General features: G+C 43.9%; 1 protein-coding gene across 3 annotated transcripts in view; it reads left to right on the top strand.

Annotated features, from left to right (window-relative positions):
* Nucleotides 1–20766, top strand: part of ZHX2 (zinc fingers and homeoboxes 2) — a 76306-nt gene that overhangs the window by 10227 nt on the left and 45313 nt on the right. The window contains exon 1 of one of the 3 annotated variants that reach the window (XM_064645741.1): nt 17799–19599. The exons of the other annotated variants lie outside the window; for them this stretch is intronic. The gene's annotated coding sequence lies outside the window, so the exon portion shown is untranslated. Of the gene's footprint in view, nt 1–17798; nt 19600–20766 lie in introns of those variants that run through there. 3 annotated transcript variants of the gene reach the window in all.

Genomic DNA, 20766 nt, shown 5'->3' with positions numbered 1-20766 from the left:
ACACACACTTAGCACTGAAAGTTTTACATTGTAGCTGGAGGACAAGGTAAAATAATTTTTTTCTTCTTTCTTGAGTGAAACGGGCAGCTAGTAGGAAGTTGATTAAGAAACATTTGAGGTTGGATAGGTTTTTTTGGTCATTAAACTTTTTTTTTTACTTGTCTGTGGTTTTAAAATGTCCGTTCTTAAAATATGTAAAATAGATGATATGAGAATGAGGAACATCCCAACACAGTTGGATTTGGAAGGGTTCTTCATATGTTAAGTTTCATCCTTAATGTGATTTAAATAGTTTAAAGTATTTAGGTCTTTAAATCAAGGTTTATAATGACTTTAAGATGCTTCCAACTTAAAGCATGAAGGCATGTTATGTGCTGTGTGTTTTAAAAAGAAGCATTGTACAGTCATTGGTAATTATGTACTTTACTATTAAGTCTGAGTAGTAATTTTTTTTCGAAAGCATGTTTGGCAAATTATAGTTTTTAATCAAATTACAGAATAAAATAATTACTTGAAATTTAACATAATAAATTTATTTTATAGGTCTTAGTACAGTAAGGATCTACTTAGGTCACCTTTGATCTGCATTGAAAGTAGCAGGCAGAGTCTTGCTGGAAGGTGCAAAGCCAAGGACCAGTTTTGTCAAAAACTAGAGGACGATTATCCCAGGAGCTGCTTGTAGGAAACCTACTGCTTAGGTGAGAGTAGGGTGTTGATAGGGAAGTTTTTTGTCTCTTCAGTGAGAACCTGCAGATAGATCAGGCAAATCATAGTTAATTATTTAACAGAGGGCTCAGTGCTGCAGTTGCCTTTGACTCTTGCACTACTAAACATCTCTGGTTTGGAGGGTGGAATTAAGACTGTAACTTTGAAATTAAGCTTTTCTTTTCCTTTTCCTCTTCCCATTGAATGCAAGACTCTTGACTGCCAGCTCTGAACAGCCGGAACAGATGAACTTTTGCACTCTATGCTAAGGACACTTACATAAAAGGGATATAGTCAGATTGCATCCAAACCCCACTCAGTTTTCTGTGGGAGGAGATAGGTCTATGCTGACCCTGTCCACATGGGATCTTCAGGGAGCCTCTCTGCTACCCATCCTTTTTTTTTTTTTTTGTGCAGACATTTATCAGAAAACTACAGAAAAAGCTTAATCTGTGACAAGCCAGATGTGATGTGAGCTGAAATCCAGGAGACTGGTTATTCCTGGGGCCAGCAGGACCAACACAAACAGCTTTTAGTGCGTTTGACTTGTGAGATTGAATTCCTGCATGCACTGGAAAGAGGGGTCAGACTAACCACTCTTCATAGCACCAGTGATGGGTGTCTCTCCTCCACACCCTGTCTGTTTTCATTAGACCAGTAGAAAGTTACTGTACTGGGATTGTTAGACCCACATATGCATGAATGTGGAGGCAGATGGAAACAAACCTCACAAATCCCTTAAAATCAGGGATAAAAAGACAGAAATTGAGTTTGGCAGTGTCCAAACTTATACCCAATTCTTCTTGCCATCCCCTTTCATTTTGCTCCTGCACAGGCTGTAGGGCTGGAGTTGCTCCCAGCAGCCTGGCCTGTGGCACCCTTCCTCAGTAAAGCTCCTGGCAAGTGGAGTTGCCAAAAGGTGACGTGCTTTCCCAGCTGCAAACATACAGACAAGGTGATGTCAGTTCAGAGGTATGAAAAAGTGCAGCAAAAATACCTTTTCACCATAGTCCTCTCTGTATATGAGGCTGAAATCACAAAAACTGTTCTTTGAAGTTGTCTGCCTGATTGTGTTGTGAATTTGGCTTTCAGGGTGCAGCTTTGAACAAGCAGTTGAGACTGTTAGAGACCCAAACCCCCAGTCATTTTAGTGGCATTGTTACATATGTGTGACTAGAGGGTGCACACAGGCACCTGCCCATAGGCATTGCGTGTGGTCCTACCTGAGTAAGAGTTTGGAACATTGCACTTGTGTTTAAGTAAGATGCAGCACTGAGGCCTTTTCACTCCCACAGATGTGCCCAGAGCATCAGGACGGTCCGTTCAGGCCATCTGCAGAAGTCTTCATTCCTGCTGGGTGACAGCAACAGGGCAGGGGTGTTGCATGTGGTTCTGCTGGAGGTCCTGTGATCACCTCCTGGGTTTTGCCATGGTGGGGACAATTTGTTAGAAGGATCAAGCCATTCCTTTGCATTATCACATTGTAGTGAATGGGCAAACACTACTGTTCTCATCTTGCCTTTACCTCTGAGATCACCAGCAGCTGCTTCATTAACTATTAATGGCCTGCTCATTAATGCTGTAAAAGGCAAGGACCAATCTTGCAAATTTTCTGGACTCTTCCCTTGAAATATTTATGACTTGCTCACTGTGCAAAAGGGCAAGAGCAACAGCAGAGAACATGCCTTCAAGTTTTGTTGAGCATTATTAAAGAGCTCATGAATATGAAGAAGCTGCCAGCTTCTGTCTGTTTTTTGGCTTTCCAAGCTAGCACTGCACATCTGGCTCTAGGGGTTGAGTGAGCTGGTGGTTTGCTAAAGTATTGGTGGCAGAGCCTTGGATGCTTTATTGATGGTCTGTAGTTCCTGTAGTGCCTTCCTTTGCATGTTCCTCTACAAGCACCAAAGTGTAATTGATACCTCCAGGGAAGGTTACCGGGGGAGATTTTGTTTAAGAGATGGGGAAAGTAAGGCAGAAAAGTTGAATAATTTGCCTGGAGCCAAGCAATAGAAAGCCAGCAGAGAATGGAAGTGTTTTATCCAAAACTGTAATGCTACTTTTGAAGTCTGGTTAGTGTGAATGAGGGGGACGCTCGTCAAGCCTCCTCTGAAGCCATTGCTACAAGTCATTCCCATTGCATTCCAAACAGAGCTCCCACATGATTGCAGGGAGCAGCACTGAGTAGTGCTTTCCCTGGGAATGTGCTAGTGGTTTTAGCTCCCTCCAGTACCAAGAAGCAGCAGGGAAGCGATTTTTCCCTTCCATTCAGATTTTGGAGATAAAATTGGGTTCTTCGCATTGCTTGTTTATACCAGCAATAAAGAGTCTGTCCACTAAATCCCAACTGCAGCTCATCTGGTGTTGCACCAGGCAGATTAAAATCTATATTTCTTTTCCACAGCCATCTGCAGAGCGAAACTGGTGTAAATACGTGTGGGAGGCGTTTTTTGGTAAAGTAGGGAGATATGTTTCAAAGAGAACAGGTATGACTCCAGGAGTGAGGACTTGTCTGTACAGTGCTTCACATCTCTTCCTTATGCAGATGGCCTTCAGAGTAAAAAAAGCTCTTCTGTGTTTGGAAGATGCAGGGTGTGTTAGGAATAACCAGCCTTCAATACTGTTTGAGCTTCTGGGCTTGCACATAGTTCTCAGCTGGAACCAGGTGGCAAAACAAATCTATATTGGAAACATTCCCTGGTACAACTTTCTCATTATTTCTTACAGAGTGTGAATATTTTATCCCACATTATATCACATTGCAAGGGATGCCTGATTTCCCTCCTGGAGTCATTCCTTTTAGTTATGGTAGATCCAGGATAGAATTTCAAAGCCCTTCACTGAAGAAGTGCTTAAGGGTTTGTCTTAACAGCTTGATTTCACACTGCTGTAACAAGCGAATGTGGTAGCCACAACTTAGTGGTAGAACATGGTCATGTTGTGCCCTATATGACTGCAGCAGGCCCTGGTGGGACTCCATTGTCACGCTGATCTCCAGGAATATTCCAGGAGCGTACTGAATACCATCTGGTTTTGCCCTCAAAACTACAGTGTTTCTGGGGAAGACTTGGACTCTGCTGCTACAAGAATAGCATGCAGATCTTGAGTGACTCTCGTAATTCTTTACTGAAGCAATTCCTCCAAAAGCTGGAAAATGGGTAAATGCAAGAATTGAGACTCTGTCTGTTGACTGGTGCAGCTCTTCTAGAGACAGGTGCACTGGAGGCTGCAGAGCAGATCTTTGGTGTTTTTTAGTTGCCAATGGTGCTGTTACCTCACCATCTGTAGGGCTGCTCTCTACCTCATGGAAGATCTGCCCCTCATCTCAGCAACGGCACAAAGTTCCACCTAAGTTTTGCGACCCCTTTCCTAACTTCTTCCTTCGAAGTTAGGAGGAGTCTGCCACCCCAAACAGACCCTATTCCTCCTCTCTAAATTTGAGGTTGAATCACAGGTAAGAGATGTTGTAAAATCTCTGTTCCTGACCAGAGGGAAGATCAGTGTAATTCAAAATGTTGGGGGTTATGTCTTATCACTGCCAAAGGCATCAGTGATCAAGTATCAATTATGTGAGAAAACACAGTGAAAATTAACAGTGTCAGTAAGTAGAAACTTACTGTATCCTGTGAAGTAACTGGAAAAAGGAGGGATTCTCTGTCAAAACATCAACTTTCGGTTCTTGGTATCAAACCATGAAGTAAATCAGTGGCTGGCAGCAGTGGAATTCCAGGTGTGTCTTCTGCATGCTGCTCAGCTGTGAGTTACATCTCCAAGGAAAAAGCATGTCTGTGTGTAGTCTTGTGCAGATTCCTGATTTCAACACTTTGACTGAGAACTGGATCTTGCTTTAGAGGATGCTCCAACTCATTATTCATTTTCCTTTTCTGGCAGGGCAGTCATGTCTTGTCAAGATAAAAATGACTGTTCACATTCATGAATAGTGGTTTCTAAAGTCTAGCCCTTAAAGTGATGTCTTGGCATCTAAGTGATCCATGGGGTACTGGTAGTTCACTGGTACTTGTGGGTCTCCAGCATTTTTGTTAGAAACAAGCTGTTTACTGGCTATATCTGTGTTTGCCTGTGTCCTCAGGGGCGATGCACAGGGTTAAAAGAAGAGTTAGCTTAAATTTTCAAGTGCGTTTAGACTGGTGGGTACTTCAGCCAGCAGACGCTTTGGTTCATGGTAAATTCTGATTTAGGAAAGTGTTACACAAGCCTAAAATTAAGAGGAAAAAATGGCAAAACTGGCTAATGGGCAGAAATGGGGGAGCAGATCAGCCAGCCAAATAAAATGGCTCCTAGTTAAGTTTGGGATGACGCTGTCCTGAGGGACCTGCTAAACCTTGCCTTTTCAGAAGAGTTTAATCATCCTTTGAGATGTGTTAGTTTCTCATTTTTGCCACTGATGCTGTTTATTACATTGTGCTTACCTTGGCTTAAGAAGTGAAAATTGGCCTTCTGACTGCCCTGCTCCTGTAGGTGGGTCCTTCTGCACTAATGTGATGTGAGAGAGCCCAAAACAGTGCTCATCTAGAGTTTGTGTATCAATGAGAACTGTCCTGTTGGAGTTTTAATAAAACCATTTATTTCATGGCATCAGCTTCTTGGCTCTTACTTGACAGCACCCAATGGTCTGTGCCTCCAGCGGAGCAGCTCTGGAAAGGCACAAAGACTGGATTTTTTATTATCACACAGGCTGTACTGTATGCTGGGAAGTTAGCTCGCATCCTGTCTTCAGAAAATAGCTTGGGATTAAGCCATGCCTGCACTTCAGACCTCTGCCAGCAAATCTGTACTGGCCAAATGAGTGGAGAGGTCCCTGAGTGACGTGGCTGTGCTGTCACAGCCCTGAGGCACAGTGTGCACTGTGGGAAGCCACCCCTTCTCTGGCCTGCGAGGGACTCGTGCTGGGCTCTCTATGAGGGCTCTGCTGCGACAGCCCTGTCTGCCATGTAGCATTTTGACGAGGTTATGTGGGTGTTCGTCTGCTGCTGGAGTTTTTCTGGGGTCTTGGTTCCTGTAAATTTCTAATGGTGTGTTTTGAGATCCTCCTGAATAAAGCAGAGGTGAAAGACACGTTTTAGTGTTGCAGGTCCGCTCTCATCATCCTCCTTTGTGGGGTGGTTCTGGTGTTTCCACTGTGGTCCAGAGCAGGGCATGGTGGGTGTTATTCTAGCTATGTGCCATCCAGTGCTGTATAATGTTGCAAGATCCAAAAATAAAAAGTGGAAAAATATGCAGACAGAGGAAACAAGGCACAACTTTACCTCTTGGGCAGAACAACCCCCTTCCCTCTTCCTACCACAGCTTCAGCCTTGGAGTCTTGAAAGATGGGTAACTGTTGGATTTTTACTACCTGCTCAGTCTTTCCACACTGACTTTTAATCCTTGCCTTCCTTCAAGAGATTATGTTGTTACACTGCTACTACAGGTCCTTTGATGAAACACTGCTCTTCTCTTCCTCCCTAGTCTTTTAGAGCTGCACATTTCTTTGCTTTAGGAAAACACCTCAAGGTTATCTCCAGCCTTATTGGAGAAGCAGAGAAGAGAGTGGTTTATTGGTGCTTATTTGAGCCCATCTTTCTTCAGATACAAGCACCTGGTATCCTTCTGGGTATTTTCCATCCCAGTATTTGTTACAAGAATTAAGTGAAGAAGCTCTGAGGAATAAAAATGGTTTACACAAGGTCGGGTGGGAAATTAAAACCTCCTCTTCCATAGCCTGGCTGGGACAATACCCTCTTGCCCTCTCCTTTTCCTCTGGTGCACTCATGTCCCTGGGTTTTGAGTTGCTTCCTGAATGGCTCAGCTTCTCAATACAGTATGGGACCACTCATTTCCAAACAAGTCCCTAAGTATGTGCCAGGCGAGTGCCACAGATAGCAAAGACCACATCAGACCTGCAAGTCTCTTACTTATCTGTATGCTTGTATGTTGAAAGTCACCCTTTGGCAAAACTAGTGCAGTAATTTGATCTATTGGAATTGCCCAGTTAAGTCTCAGATAAGATAAAAGTCTATTGAGGTGTGATTATCAACAAGAAGTCATGAAGATCGTCAAGTTGGCCTCCATTAGTGAGTTTGACTGCTTGAAACCGATACACGGCAAATCTGTGATTTCTGCTTGGTTTTCTCTCAAAATAAGAATGGGAAGTGTCTCATCCTTTATAACAACCACTCCTCTCCCTCCAGTGAAACTTGGCATTTTTTCTTCCTGCAGAGGGGACCTAGAAGATGATTTTGCTAGAGCAGGGTTCCCAGTTAAGATGCAGACATGATATGCAGAAGCTGAGCATGAAGTGTTACTACTCTCCAGCAAGTTTCATATATATATATATATATATATATATTTATACACACGCACATACCAGTTCTCTTAATAGCCATGGATCGCAGGGATGTCCGACTTCCAAGGGCATGAAGCTCTCACATTTAGCCTGTTGCAATAGATAACAGGAAATGCAACCTCAGTATCATTTCCATTTCTCGTTCCTCCTATTCCACACTCTCCCTGCAGCCACGAAATCACAGTTACTGTAGGAATTCATACCACTGTCCCAGTGTTCAAAACCAACACTTGCTATTTTTACCTCTGCTTGGGTTTTAGCTTTGGGTTTTTTGGAAGCAAAATGCTAAAGACAAACAAGTCAATAAGCACAGCATTTAAATGACTGTGCAGTCATTATAACTGATATCAGGGCAAAGGAATGCAAACAGGCCAGTCTATGGCTTCATGCCTTTAGCTCCTGTCCCTCTGTTTTGTTTTTAATTTTGAGCACAGGAAGGGGCCAGTGTGTGACCATATGCTTACAAAATACTGGTTACAAATGTCTTCCAAACAACGTTGGCATAGTAATGATATGTCATGTATGTGTCACGTTTTGTCACACTATGAATGTGCCTGTGTGACTCCAAACCTTACTGTGTTTCCTTCTCCTGTTCCTCAGCACGGGTAATAATAATTGTTTCCAAACAACTTCATACTTCCTTCTGAATAAATTGGATTTCACTTCATTCAGTGCCAGTGGGAATTTCATACCCTCGGAAATTTGCAAGCATATTGCAGGGAAAATGTTAAGCATTTGCTTAAGCATCATTGATATTGATCTGGTTAAGTCTGTTCTTAAATGTTAGGAACTATTGCTTCTTTCCAAGCATTGGTCTTACTGGAGGATTAAAAAAGAAGGAGAGTTGCTCTCCACTTGCAAGGCCCTGAAGATGGAATTGCACCTGGAGGGAAGAAATAGTCAGCAGATGATGCTGATATTGCTGTGAATATTATCTTGGTCATACCTTTTCATTTGCCAAAGATAAGATCCTTTCAGCATGATCTAAGATTCCTTCAGTTTTCAAATGTTGGGGTATTTTTTTTCTCCCCTTGTGATTTGTTTTCCTTTATTTTTTTTGTCATGTAATTGCCTTTTCAGGGTTAACAAGGTTTTCAAGTTAACACTACTTTGAGGCAGTGATATGTAGGCCAAAGAGGTTCACACCTTTTTGGTGTGAGCAAGTTCGTGTGATATTTGTGGTGGGAGGTCTTGTGATGAGAATGCAGAGGAGCAGGGACTCAAGTCCCCTAGATCCAGATTCAGTATCTGTGGCTTTCCCTCCTGCGAGCCTTTGGCAAATGAGAGATGAGTGCAGGCTCCATATAACCATCTTTAAAGTAGATATCCCTTGGGGAGAGTATCGATTAATTAACATTTCAGAGGCGCTCTGAGTTTCTTTGATAGGTGTTGCAGAAGTGCAAAAGGAGGTTTTTTCCTTGCTAGACATAGGCTGTCTAAAGGATGAATTTTAATGATGTTGGTTTACCTACGAAGTGCTCTTTTTCAAATGGAAGACTATTTAGCTTCTTTTGTATGTACCAATATGGTATTCTACTGCCAGTTTAAGCCAAATAAAATATACGGCATCTGTACCAAGACTGGATTTGGTACCCTCACATCATGAAAGCTCATGCTGATAATTTGCCAGTAGCCTCAGGTCTTTGATAGTAATTTGGCAGATGCTATATTGAACCTAATTTGCATCTGTATTTACATAAATGCTTTAATTAAAATTATATGCACCAACCTGAGATAGATGAACAGCACTGCCTGCTATTTGTTTACATTCCCTGACAACAAAACCCTGCCTTGGCTGCTTCTTGCTGATTGTATGACTTGACAAGACTATTTGAGGTGCAGACTAGAAACCTGACAGGTTTCTGGTTAGACTCTGCTGCAAACTGCTGAGGAGCGACATGAAGCTTTCAGGACAAAATTCTGCCTTTAATTTAGCAGCAGAGATGATCTGAGCAATTTGATTCAGGGGGTCAGATTTGGTCTATATCCAGTGCTAAAGCTCTAGCTTTAAGGTAGTTCTGTGCAGTCAGGATTTATAGTTCCTTGCACATGATATCTGCTTTGTTACACATCCAAAATGTGAAACCCCACTGAGGACAGTAGAAAAACATTTTAAATACAGCTTCCATTAAGAGAAAATTTCTGAGCGCTGTTCATCTTTGAACAGAGCATTACAGAGCTCCTTGTAGGATAGAGTGATCTAGGGGATTTCAGGGCGCAAGTGAGGTCCTGATTGTTTCAGTGGGACATGTGAGAGCATATGACTGAGTCTGGATGAAGGCAGTGAAGACTCTGGATCTGTTTTTGCTTAGACCACACATTTCATTTGGAAAACACAATCATATAAATACAAATTACATCCAAACTCTGCAGATTGCCTTTGGACAGTGGAGGCTGATGGTGCTGCGCTGCTTCCCAGTTATTCGGAAATTGTCACAGTGTTGCAAAGGAAAGAGGTCAAGTGGCAAAGTTATGACTGATTTCACAGAGAGCTTTGAAGATACACAGAGGACAGGCTAAAAAGTGCTGTGACTGCCCTGCCTTGATTTGGAGGGTTGCTGAGCTTTTTTTAAAGTTGTTTACTTAACTTGCATTAGAGGAGATAGTTCAGAGCCACTGTTTCCTTCACTGAGAGGTCATGTATATGTAGAGGATTGGAATTGTGGTCCATTTTAATAATAATTAATACATAATTAAAGATTTCTTCCAACCCAAACTATTCTATGATTCTGTATAAATTTGATCATTACCACTCACTTTCTTCAGTGACTTCTGACTGTATTTGCCTGTAGTCATTTCTGAATCTAGTTGAGAGAGTCCATTCAGTTTCAGCACATTCATACATTAACCTTCATACATTAACATTCGTACATTAACCCATTTGCCTGATAGCTCTGTTGGAGATGATAAATTGTCCCCCATATTACGACCTGCTGTGGGATGGGTGGCCAAAACCTGTTTACTATTGAAGTCCACCTGAAAGAGCACAAGCGAAAAAGCATCTACATTTGTGGCAAAGTGGCCTAAATATTTAAATTAGGAGGTGTTGGTAAGCAGGCTGGAATGCATGCTCGAGGGTGTGGTGTGAGTGGCAGTCTAGGGGGATGGTGTCGGTGGAAGCTGCAGCTGGAGCCCTCCCAGCGCCGCAGCGCTCAGCCTGGTACAGGAATGGCAGCCACCAGATATGCTGCCAGGGGCACCATCTGCCAGCAGCTGGGGTCTACTGGGGGTCATAGCCAGGCAGCACTTTGCATTGCTGGGATGTGGTGGTCTTGGTCAAGTAGTGGGCGTGACAAAGCCAGATTTGCACTCTTGCAAAGCCACAGCCTTAATTTAAACTGACATAACTAAAATAAATCCAAACTATTAGTCTTGCTTTGCCTTATCCATAATAAGAGGATGAATACACTTCCCATATTAAATTCATTATGTCATGGGGGTGCTCTGATACTTAAGAGGGAGTTGGGAAAGTCAACTGAAGGGAAGCAGCCCTTGTTCCCCCTGATGTGAGGGGGAGGAGGGGAAGATACTTGCTGGTTAATTTTCAACATGAGACGAGTGGATGAAGGAGCAGGCCTGGGATGTGGCACACAGGGAATAAAAACATTCCCCCAGGGAAAGTGTCCTGCTGGGGTGAGATATTTTTGTTGAAATCTGCTCTGCAGTTGCCTCCTCCATTGGCTAGCTGACCTGGCTCAGCCTTCCACTGTCCCCTCAGACGTCTGTGCTGCATCTCCCAGCAAGGGAGGAAGCAGCATGGTGGCTGGTGGGCAGGAGCCCCAGAAAGTTCCCCGCTTCAACACTGAAACAGCTGCTGGTTTGAATTTGGATCAACATTCAAGGTGTTGGTACCTCTGCTGGTGCTCAGTTTGGTTTTCCTCCCCTCTGGCTTTCCCAAGGGGAGCTCTTGTTGTGTTGTGAGGTCAGAGAGCAAGTCAGGGAGAGGGTTCAGAGAGCAGCCTTGCATTTGGAGAAGGTTTCTTTCAAAAATCATCTTGTCTGTTTGATTTTGGAATCAGTGCTAGTGCTGTAAGTCTAGTGAGTGCTGTAAGCCAGCCTTTAATCAGCCTGTGTGTATTTTAAGAATTGTGCCGACGGTTACAGGCTCAGAGATACCTGGAGATTTGGTCGAGAGAAGCCTGTCCTAGTTTCTCGGGGTAGCCAGCAAGGCGTGCTCATTTCCCAATTTAACATGAGCCTTCCCAGTCTTTATTTTTCAAGGCATTTTCTTTGAAAGGTTGCAAAGCTCCAAGTAACCAGTTAATACATGGGGGAAGAGAGAAGTCAGAGTGTAACATAGCAGTAATCCCTGCAATTAGAAGTATATTAATAACTACACTTCGGCCGTGGATGGAGTACAGCAGGGTGGGATTCTGGAAGCAGGGTCATCCTTGGGCAAGGGGACTCCAGCCCAGCTGCAGAGAGGGCAATTCACTTTTCTGAAGCTCTTTGGTTGTAGATGTGCAATGCTGGAGACAGCTTGCAGCAGCCTAGTGCAGGACTGGCATGGTGTCCCTAGCGAAGACAAGGCTTCACTACTTGTGGCGTTTACTTGTGGCAAGTACATGTTGGGGTTTAATCATTTGCCTATCAGAAGTCTGTTAGGCTGGGGGGATTGTTTGTGTCACACAGAGGGTGTGATGGAAATCATTACTCATCTTTCCATCCCAGCTCTCCACGCTGAGAAAAGGGAATGTAAAAAGGTTGATGGATCTGCCCAGACAATTCTCTGGGTCTTGAGCATGCCAGAGCCAGGAAAGAAATGCTGGGCTTATTCAGATCCTTCTTGAGCTCTGATTTGGAAGAGCATGTGCTCTGCTCACCGCGCACCCAGATCCCTGTGAAACGAGGTCTTGTCAAAGCAGGCACCAGGCTTCCAGCAGAAGCACACTTGATAATCAGGCTCTTGGACGTTGTTGTTCCTAGCATCACACGACCACCAAAATATGCAAAAAGCATCTCTCAAAAGTAAAAGCATTCCATTCTGGAAAAGCACTTGAAAGCCATTCATTAGCTCTTTATTTTCACCAAAACTTAATTAGAATTCCCAACTACTTTATTTTTTTCTGTTGTCATCTGAAGTTGCAAGCAAATTTTGGGAGTCTCTCCTACTATAATCTGTCAGCTGTTTGTAGGCATCCTCCTAGAAGTGTCCTTTCTCCATTTCCCATGCATGTACAGATGAAGTTGATATGAGACCTTCAAGATGTCTTCAGGAAGTCATCTCCTCCCAAAATAGGATCTGCTCTTTTTGTCACCCAAGGCCAGTTCTTACATATTATTTCTATTTCAGAGCACCTCAAGACACACGTTGGGTGTCTTGATGAAACAACATAAAGCAGAGCTGGGGGCTGTGCCAAATAGTTCATAACCATGGAGGAAGACTTGGCAGAGGGGCAGAGAAAGGAAGAAATTAATTATTGGTAAACCATGAGTGAGTGTTTGTCTCGTTAAGTTTTGAGCACCTAGAAGCAAAGAAGTTAAATAGTATTAATGAAAACAGAAGCAGTATGGGAAGAGGGCATTTACTGAATTTAGAAATCAATCCGATGCTCTTTCACTGTTAGTTGGACTTTATTATTAAAAAAAATATACCTTTTTGATTTGGAGTCACCCAACAAAACTAATCCTTGGCTCAGATGGATGTTTGAATTAAGTTCTGATGTTCTCTTTTTCTTCTTTTTAAACTAAAAAAACCTTAACTTTAAAAAAATGATACGGTATTTGCAGAATCAATAGAAAAGCTGACCCAGATAAAAGTGTGCAAAAATTGGTTTCATGCCCTAGAACTTTTCCTGCATGCTTTTTGATGCAATGTATCTGATCCTTCAAAAAGGAGGTAACATACAGTGATCTCAGCAGCTTTGAAGAATTGTTCTGGAAGAATAACAAGGAGCACTGGAGAAAGGGGTGTGCACTTGTACGTTTTTTCCCCCTCATTAAATATACCATGAGACAGAAGAAATTTAATGTCATATTGCTGGTTATGTGGAAAGATAAGATAAATTTTATATGAAATCTGATTTTGTCTGATTTTTAAAAGGTGAAAGTGCATTTCTCCTGAACAGCTCTTCACAGTGGGGTGTGAATTGCATGTTATCTCGCTTCGTTCAAACCTGCTCCTACTGGAGTGAGTGGCAAAGGTGTATCCAAGTAGTAGTAGGGTTCTCTCTCAGAAATGTAATTGTGTCCTAGATCCTGAATCAGATAGAAAGCTGTGAAAAGTATCTGCTGCTCCAGATGTTTTCCGGTAGAATCATAGAACGGTTTGAGTTGGAAGGAACCTTAAAGGTCATCTAGTTCCAACCCCTGCCATGGGCCTGGACACCTCCCACTAGACCAGGTTGCTCAGAGACCCATCCAACTTGACCTTGAATACTTCCAGGGATGGGGCATCCACAAGTTCTCTAGGCAACCTGTTCCAGTGCCTCACCACCCCCACAATAAAGAATTTCTTCAGTATATCTAATCTAAACCCAATCTCTTTCAGTTTGAAGCCATTCCCCCTTGTCCTGTCACTACATGCCCTTCTAAATAGTCTTGCCCCATCTTTTCTGTATGTTCCCTTCAGGTACTGGAAGGCTGCAATTAGGTCACCCTGAAGCTTTCTCTTTTCCAGACTGAACAACCTCAATTCACTCATCCTTTCCTTATAGGAGAGGTGCTCTATCCCTCTGATCATCTTTGTGGCCTCCTCTGGACTCGCTCCAACAGGGCAGTGCCCTTCCTTGGGGACCCCAGAGCTGGATGCAGCACTCCAGGTAGGATTTCATGAGCACAGTAGAGGGGCAGAATCACTTCCCTCGACCTGCTGGTAATGCACGTTTGGCTTTCTGGGTTTCAAGCTCACGTTGCCAGCTCATGTCCAGTCTTTCATCCACCAGCACTCCTATGTCCCTCTCAGCAGGGCTGCTCTTGATCTGTTCATCCCCCAGCCTGGACTGAGGGTTTCCCCAACCCAAGTGCAGCACCTTGCACTTGGTCTTGTTAAACCTCATGAGATTCCCATGGGCCCACCTCTCAAACTAAGGAGGATCCAAATTTTAATTTGATTCCAGTACAGAACTTAGATCTGCAGGAATCTCACACTGAGTATCTGAACGTCTGTTGCTTTGGTTTCTAAAAACATCCCAGGCTGTTTAGGGCTGTGGACCAGGACACATAATAAATCAGTGTTCAATGCAGGCATTGGTGCAGTGAAGGTGATAAATCAGTAGGACGGATTTGTAGGACTGAAAGACTGGCAGGCTGTAGGAGAGTTTCATTCCATCGCTTTGTATTCTTGTCCTTAAAGTCTAGCTGGAGGGGAAGGATGGGCCCAGAGTTACTGATTATGAGTAGAATAAGTAGACGCAGTGCCCAGGCTGTGCTGCCTATTCCTAGGATAGAGAGGAAAGACCTCAAAAACAACTGCTTTGTGGGGATTTCCACAAGTTTTCCCAGTCCTTGGGACTGAACCCATTTTTTAAGTGCTTGATGTGTGCAGACTTTCCCCTTTTGTCTTCATTTGCTGGAGCGTGGGGGGACTGAAGAGACAGTGCTGGGGCTGTGCAGGGTGGAGAAGTGCAGCAGGCAGGAATGTGCCCCGGGAGATGCTGCAGTCAAACTGGACCTCCAGGAGTTTGCAGTAAGGAGAGCAGCTGAAGCTCAGCACCGAGCAGGAATGTATAGCAACATATAAGGCAGCCTTCCCTGTGGGCTGTTTGTGGCTCTGTGATTATGTGTAGCTGAAAATAGGTCACAAGGCCCAAATATGTGGGGCTGCTGACCCAGGTGCATCTCACTGAACTATCCAGATAAGGCACAGGGATGCTCTTAGTGAAAGTAAGAGACTCAATGAGACGTAACAGTGCTGGTCTTCATGAGCGAATGAAGCATAAATACAATTATCTGAGAGGAGCAAAGTGATTGTTTTTTTTATGTTTACACCCTGTGCTCATTTCTTTATTTTACCCCTTTTATATTGATGGCTGCTGTGTTTGGCAGGAATTTGCAAACACGTTGGTGCTTACAGCCAAAAGTTGGAATGGTCTAAACAGCCAGCAAAGGGAAACCCCTTCCCCTTGTATTTATTTTTGTGGGAGCAAAATGTAGTCATTGTCTGGTCTTGATCAGTTTTGCTTTTTTCCTTTTTAAGTTGTTTGTTTCATTTTTCTTTTCAGCTTGAGGGTGAAGGGAAACAAAAGAGGGAGTGAATTAAGAGCAGGAGAAAAGAGTGACTGCTGTTGGGCTGTGTCATGTGGTGAGGAAATCAGGCTGAAACTGGAGAGACCAGGCCAAACCTAACAGTCGTACTGGGAGGCCTTGAATTGTGTCACTCTGACAGTGGATCTAAGCAGTGAAAATAGCTGGTGATGTTTCTGGTTGCAGTCCAGCATCGTCCATATGTGAAATTGTGCTGATGGGCTGCTGCTCACAACACTTTTCCTACCTGCCTGCTCTTGGAGACAGTCTCGAAAGATGACTCCTGTCCTTTCCAAATTGACACATGCATTTGGACCATGGGGACTGATGTGGGGTAGCATGTTTTTGTATTGTGTTCACTTCAGTTCTCTCTTTTGGTCTTTTCCACCTGTTGTTATGGGCCCGGATATTTAGTGGATAGAGGAAGGAGCGTGTGATTTCTTGCCTGTGTCCTTAGTGTACAACTTACACCATGTCCCTCCAGCAAACTTGTCTGACAGCTGGATGAATCTGAACACAGGGACTGCAACACTACAGGCTTGGGGAGGACTGGCTGGAAAGCTGCCCAGAGGAAAAGGACCGAGGAGTGGTGGTCAACAGCCAAGAACATGAGCCAATATGTGCCCATGTGGCCAAGAAGGCCATTGACATCCTGGACTGTGTCAGAAATAGTGTGACCAGTAGGACCAGGGCAGTGATTGTCCCCCTGTACTCAGCACTGATGAGGCTGCACCTCGAATCCTGCATCCAGTTTTGGGCCCCTCGCTTACAAGAAAGACATTGAGGTGCTGGAGTGTGTCCAGAGAAGGGCAGCAGGGCAGGTGAAGGGTCTGGAGCACAGATCTTATAAGGAACAGCTGAGGGAACTGGGGTTATTTAGTCTGGAGAAAAGAAGGCTCAGGAGAGACCTTATCACTCTACAACTAACTGAAAGGAGGTTGTAGCTGGGGGTCAGTCTCCTCTCCCAGGTAAAAGTGACAGAACAAGAGGAAATGGCCTAAAGTTGCACCAAGGGGAGGTTTAGATTGGATATTAGGAAAAGATTTTCACAGAAGGGGTGGTCAGGCACTGGAACAGGCTGCCCATGGAAGTGCTGGAGCCACCATCCCTGGAGATATTTAAAAGATGTGTAGATGTGGCACTTAGGGATGTGGTTTAGTGGTGGACTTGGCAGTGCTGAGTTAAGGGTTGGACTCAGTCGTAAAGGTTTTTTCCAACTTAAATGATTCTATGACTCTGTAAGAGGACATCCCGTGGTGTTGAAAATTAATTAGCAGGTTAACAGTCCACATCTTGGTTGTTTAAAATAAAATAAAAGTTATTGCTGTACGTATGTTGGGCAGCAAAAGTGTCCAGCAACAGTGCAGCAATCACTGTGTTGGAAAACAGTTACCAATCATGGTTCTGGCAGAGAAGGGTCTGACAACTATTTTCCAGCATATTTATTACTATGGCCAAGTAGGTAAATAACCAGAGGATGACAGTCTGAAATGCAAGGTTTAAGAGAAATAATGTGAAATAGTTTAACCTTACTAAAGGCCAAATAAATTAATAATGAACTTTCTGTTCATCAGAATCCTACAGGACATCACTGTCTCTCTCTGGTTGAATTTTCTTATGCGGTCAGATATTCTTCTTTTTCTAAACCCCTTGCTGCCAATTTAAAATAGTATATGAGACTGAGATTTCTCACCCTTCAAGAAAACACTTTGATTTGTTGAAGGAAGCTAGGAACAGTTAAGGAGATAGGAAAAAAAGTAATATACCTTTCTCTGTGTGACATCTGCAACTGGGGGATGTGTTGAAAAGTAGATATAATCTGCTTGGAGCGATGCTTTCCCATTCTCTTTCATTCTGATTCAGTGCTCTGGTTCCTGATGAACTAGACTTAACAATGGAAAGTGAGGTGCAGAAAGGCTGTAGGACCTCAGTGAAGACGTGGGGGATCATCCCCCTGTGCTGGGCCATGGAGTTAATGTTGTTATTTGTTTGCATGTTTTAAGAGAGCACTGAGATGAGAAGTGGAAGAGTCACTGTCCATCTGTCTGTCCAGTGCCAGGGAAGTCAGGCCAGGACCCTCGCTAGCCCGTTTCACCTTGCAGCTGAAGCCAACTGCAGCTGTTGCTGGCAGCCAAACCACTTCTTCTTACCAGCTTTAAGGTAAGAGCTGCTTACCTGAGCAGCCTGTGGCCGAGAGTTGTAGCAATCCCCTGGGGGTGCCAGTCAGGCAAAGGTAGCCTCAATAGCTACCCAGGCTTCCAGCATGTTTTCTGAAATCTTCTAAAGCTCTAAGAGAGGGACAATAGTTTCTGTGGCAGTGCTGCACGCTGAAAATGGACCTAAACCTATGAAGTTTTTTCCTTTATTTTTTTTACAAGATAGCTTATTCGCTTTTTGCTCTTATGTACTCTTATTTTGCTATTACTTGCTCTTTGCTTATTTTTATGCTTCTGAATATTTCCAAAAGCAGCTGGTAATATTAAGAAGGCATTGCAAAGAGGAGTTTGGCCCATTCCTGTAGATAATAGAAGTTTACCTGGAGGAAGGAAAGGCTGGGAAGCTTGGAATGACTCTATGGGAGAGCTTCTGCTCACAGATACCTGCGAATGGTACAGTGTGGATTAAGACCTTTTGAGAGTGATTGTCACCCTGCCGAGGTGGAGAAGACAACCCTTGGCAGGAGCCTCCTACTCTGTGTTTTCCAGGTCAGTGCCAGGTTTTCCTGGGGAGCTCAGGGGCTGCCAGCAGCAGCTGCTGTGATGTGGAAATACCCATCTCTGTGTCAGCTTCATTCAAAAGGCTGGAGAAAGGCAGCTGAATGCCGAGTGGCACAGGGATAAGACCGCTGGGGATGGAGAGGTGGGAGGGATTATCCCATGGCCTCTGAGCATCACTGTCTGCACAGTGTGTGTGCACTTATGCGGAGACCTCAGAGCACTAAGGGGTTTTTAGTGGCTTTTTCAGTAGGTGTTTGATGGAAACTTTCAATTGTATTTTAAGTGTCTGTTGTAGGGATGGGGGCAGGGATGGGTTAATTTTATTAGCTTTGTGAAAAGATGTTGAAGGTAAGGATGCTCATGAGCATGATGCTCCATTGCTCTGCAGTCTGCCGGGTTTGATAAATGTTTAATGAGGGCTGGACCAGCAGCCGGGAGTTGTTGGGGCTCTTGGGATCTGTTGAGATAACTGGGATTTTCAGCGTGTGGAGACAAGACGACTTTCAGGAACGTTTGTATCTGCTAATCATGCTGTAATAACAGTCTGCAATCGAGAGGCTGCAAACCCCCCATTTCTGACACAGCTGTGCATATTTAATTCGATAGAAAGCATTTCTAGTCTGCTGTTAGAAGTAATTCAGATTGCTAAGGTGGTAATTTTGATCATGGTAGTTTTTAGGGAAATAGAGGTATAAGCTGCACTGAAAAGTTAATAAATGCCTGGTACAAAACAAATGCTGGGGGGTAAAGAGCACGGACATAATGGGTGGCTGCCAGTGCCTCACTCTGCATCCCCGACCTTGGCTATTCCTGCCTCGCTGAGCCAGCAGCAGAGGAAAGCAACAACCCTGGGCCCATTAGGTTCATGAAGGAAGTTTGTCCTGACCTATTGCCTGTACCACAAATTTTGGACATTGGGGCAGTCGAGCCGTGGTGATGGATCACCAGCACACCAGCAGTGCTGGGGGGAAGCACCAAAGCCTGGTGGGGCCATGGAGGGTTGGCATGACCTGCTCCATGGCAATGCTTTCAGCTGACCCCAGGGTCTAGACCACCGAGCTGGCATCTTTCAGGAAAAGAGGTCAGGAGGAGTGTGGGTTTTATTTTCCTTCATCTTGAGCGCAGCTGGGAAAAGCAAGTGCTTTCAGGGCTCCCAACTCCGTTTCTCTCTGTAAAATGTTCTTTTGCAAAATTGATCATTTCTGTAGGTTGAGGGAGTCTCTAAGGAACTTTTCTGTCAAGCATCTGAAAAGTACCATTATTTCTCTTCCATGCTGTAACAGCAGCTCGACATTTACATTTTAGCTCACTAAAGATATCTCAACAATCTCATTTTTCGTGAGAAATTTCATGGTGAACAAAGCAAACTAATCCCATTTTCAGGTGGTTAGTGGTGTAGTGTCTGGGTTGCAGAAACCACATGGAGTGCTGGTGTTTATCAAGTGTTTTAAAAGCCTTTTTGTTTATTTTATTTTGTTTTGCCATGAGATGTTACTTTTTTTGGAAAGCATCTAGAATAATGAAGCAGCTGGTGGCTGAGTCTCCTGCGCAGGGTGCAGAGGATGAAGGATGGCTGGGGTAGCTGGAATCATTCACTGTGTGCTGTGGACCACATAAACAAACAAACAGGCAATTCCTGTGAACCAGGAGGTGGGTGGTAGCTCACAAACCACCGTTACCTGTTCTGTATGTGTACTCACCGTGACACCACATGGGAGCCTGCAGATACAGATCTCCCCAGCTCTTGTCCATTACTGTGAGGTGTTTGTGTGGCACAGCTCATGTAGGTGAGAGCATGATGCCTGCCTGTGAATGCCCTCCCGTGCAGTATGGAGGTCTGGTCTGAACTTGCCTGATCCCGGCATTGTGATGCTCTCATGTCAAGGAGAGCTGCTTTTCCTGCCTTGTGCTGGCTTGGAATAAGCATGCCCCCAACAGGAGGCTGCTCAAGAGCTGCCCACGCAGGGATGCTCAAGACAAACAAACTCAGGCAAGGTTTTTGTCAGTGACTATCTAACTGTTGAAAAAAATTCAGTGTTTCTATATGAAACATGTTTGTGACTCCGTCATTGCACTATTGCCTAACTCCAGGCATTCAAAAGCAGTAGCAGATCTCCCAGAACCGTGAAATAGCTTGAAAGATCTGAAATATGTATGTATATATATTTATATACATATATTACCAACTTGTTTCTGAGCTGTTATATTAAACCCAAATCATGTTCTCATAGCCACGAGGGGCAGAAACTTTTTGCATACTTTCTGAAGAGGATCGTGCGGTACGAGTACAACGGCAAGGGATTGGATTTAATAACTGGAGATTTCTTCCTGCTTTATGTTTCCAAAAGTGGAGATCCTTGCAGAAGCTTCACCAGCTGGGTCTTTAGGAAAAGCACTAAAATTTGTGAGGCTCATTATACAGTCCTAAGAAGCAACAGCTCCATACATACATATTTATTTTAATTAACTTTCTAAGCAGAGGTTTGAGATCAGAGGAAGGATAGGGACCTGTGTTGCACAGTAGGTGATTTTGTTGTTCTTTGAAAGTGTTTTACTCATAGGGGTGGTTTTAATTCTGTTGGCAGGTTGTAGAATCACTTCTATGTGTTGGACACAGCACTGAAAAAGCAGAATTTCAGATAGCAGTTTTGCTATAAAGATAACCAGACTAAACCCATTAAATACAGAAACAGCTTCATGCTAAGCTTGTAGCCTACCATGTGAGAATGGAGAACTTGACCCAAAAGAGGGAGGAAGAGCAGCAGAAAGTTGCCTGCTGAGTCCAAAAGTGATGTAGGTGTAAAGAGCACAAAATCT

The sequence above is a fragment of the Pseudopipra pipra genome, chromosome 1 (assembly GCF_036250125.1).
Source record: "Pseudopipra pipra isolate bDixPip1 chromosome 1, bDixPip1.hap1, whole genome shotgun sequence".
NCBI lineage: Eukaryota > Metazoa > Chordata > Aves > Passeriformes > Pipridae > Pseudopipra > Pseudopipra pipra.
This window is presented reverse-complemented; position numbering and strand designations above follow the sequence as displayed.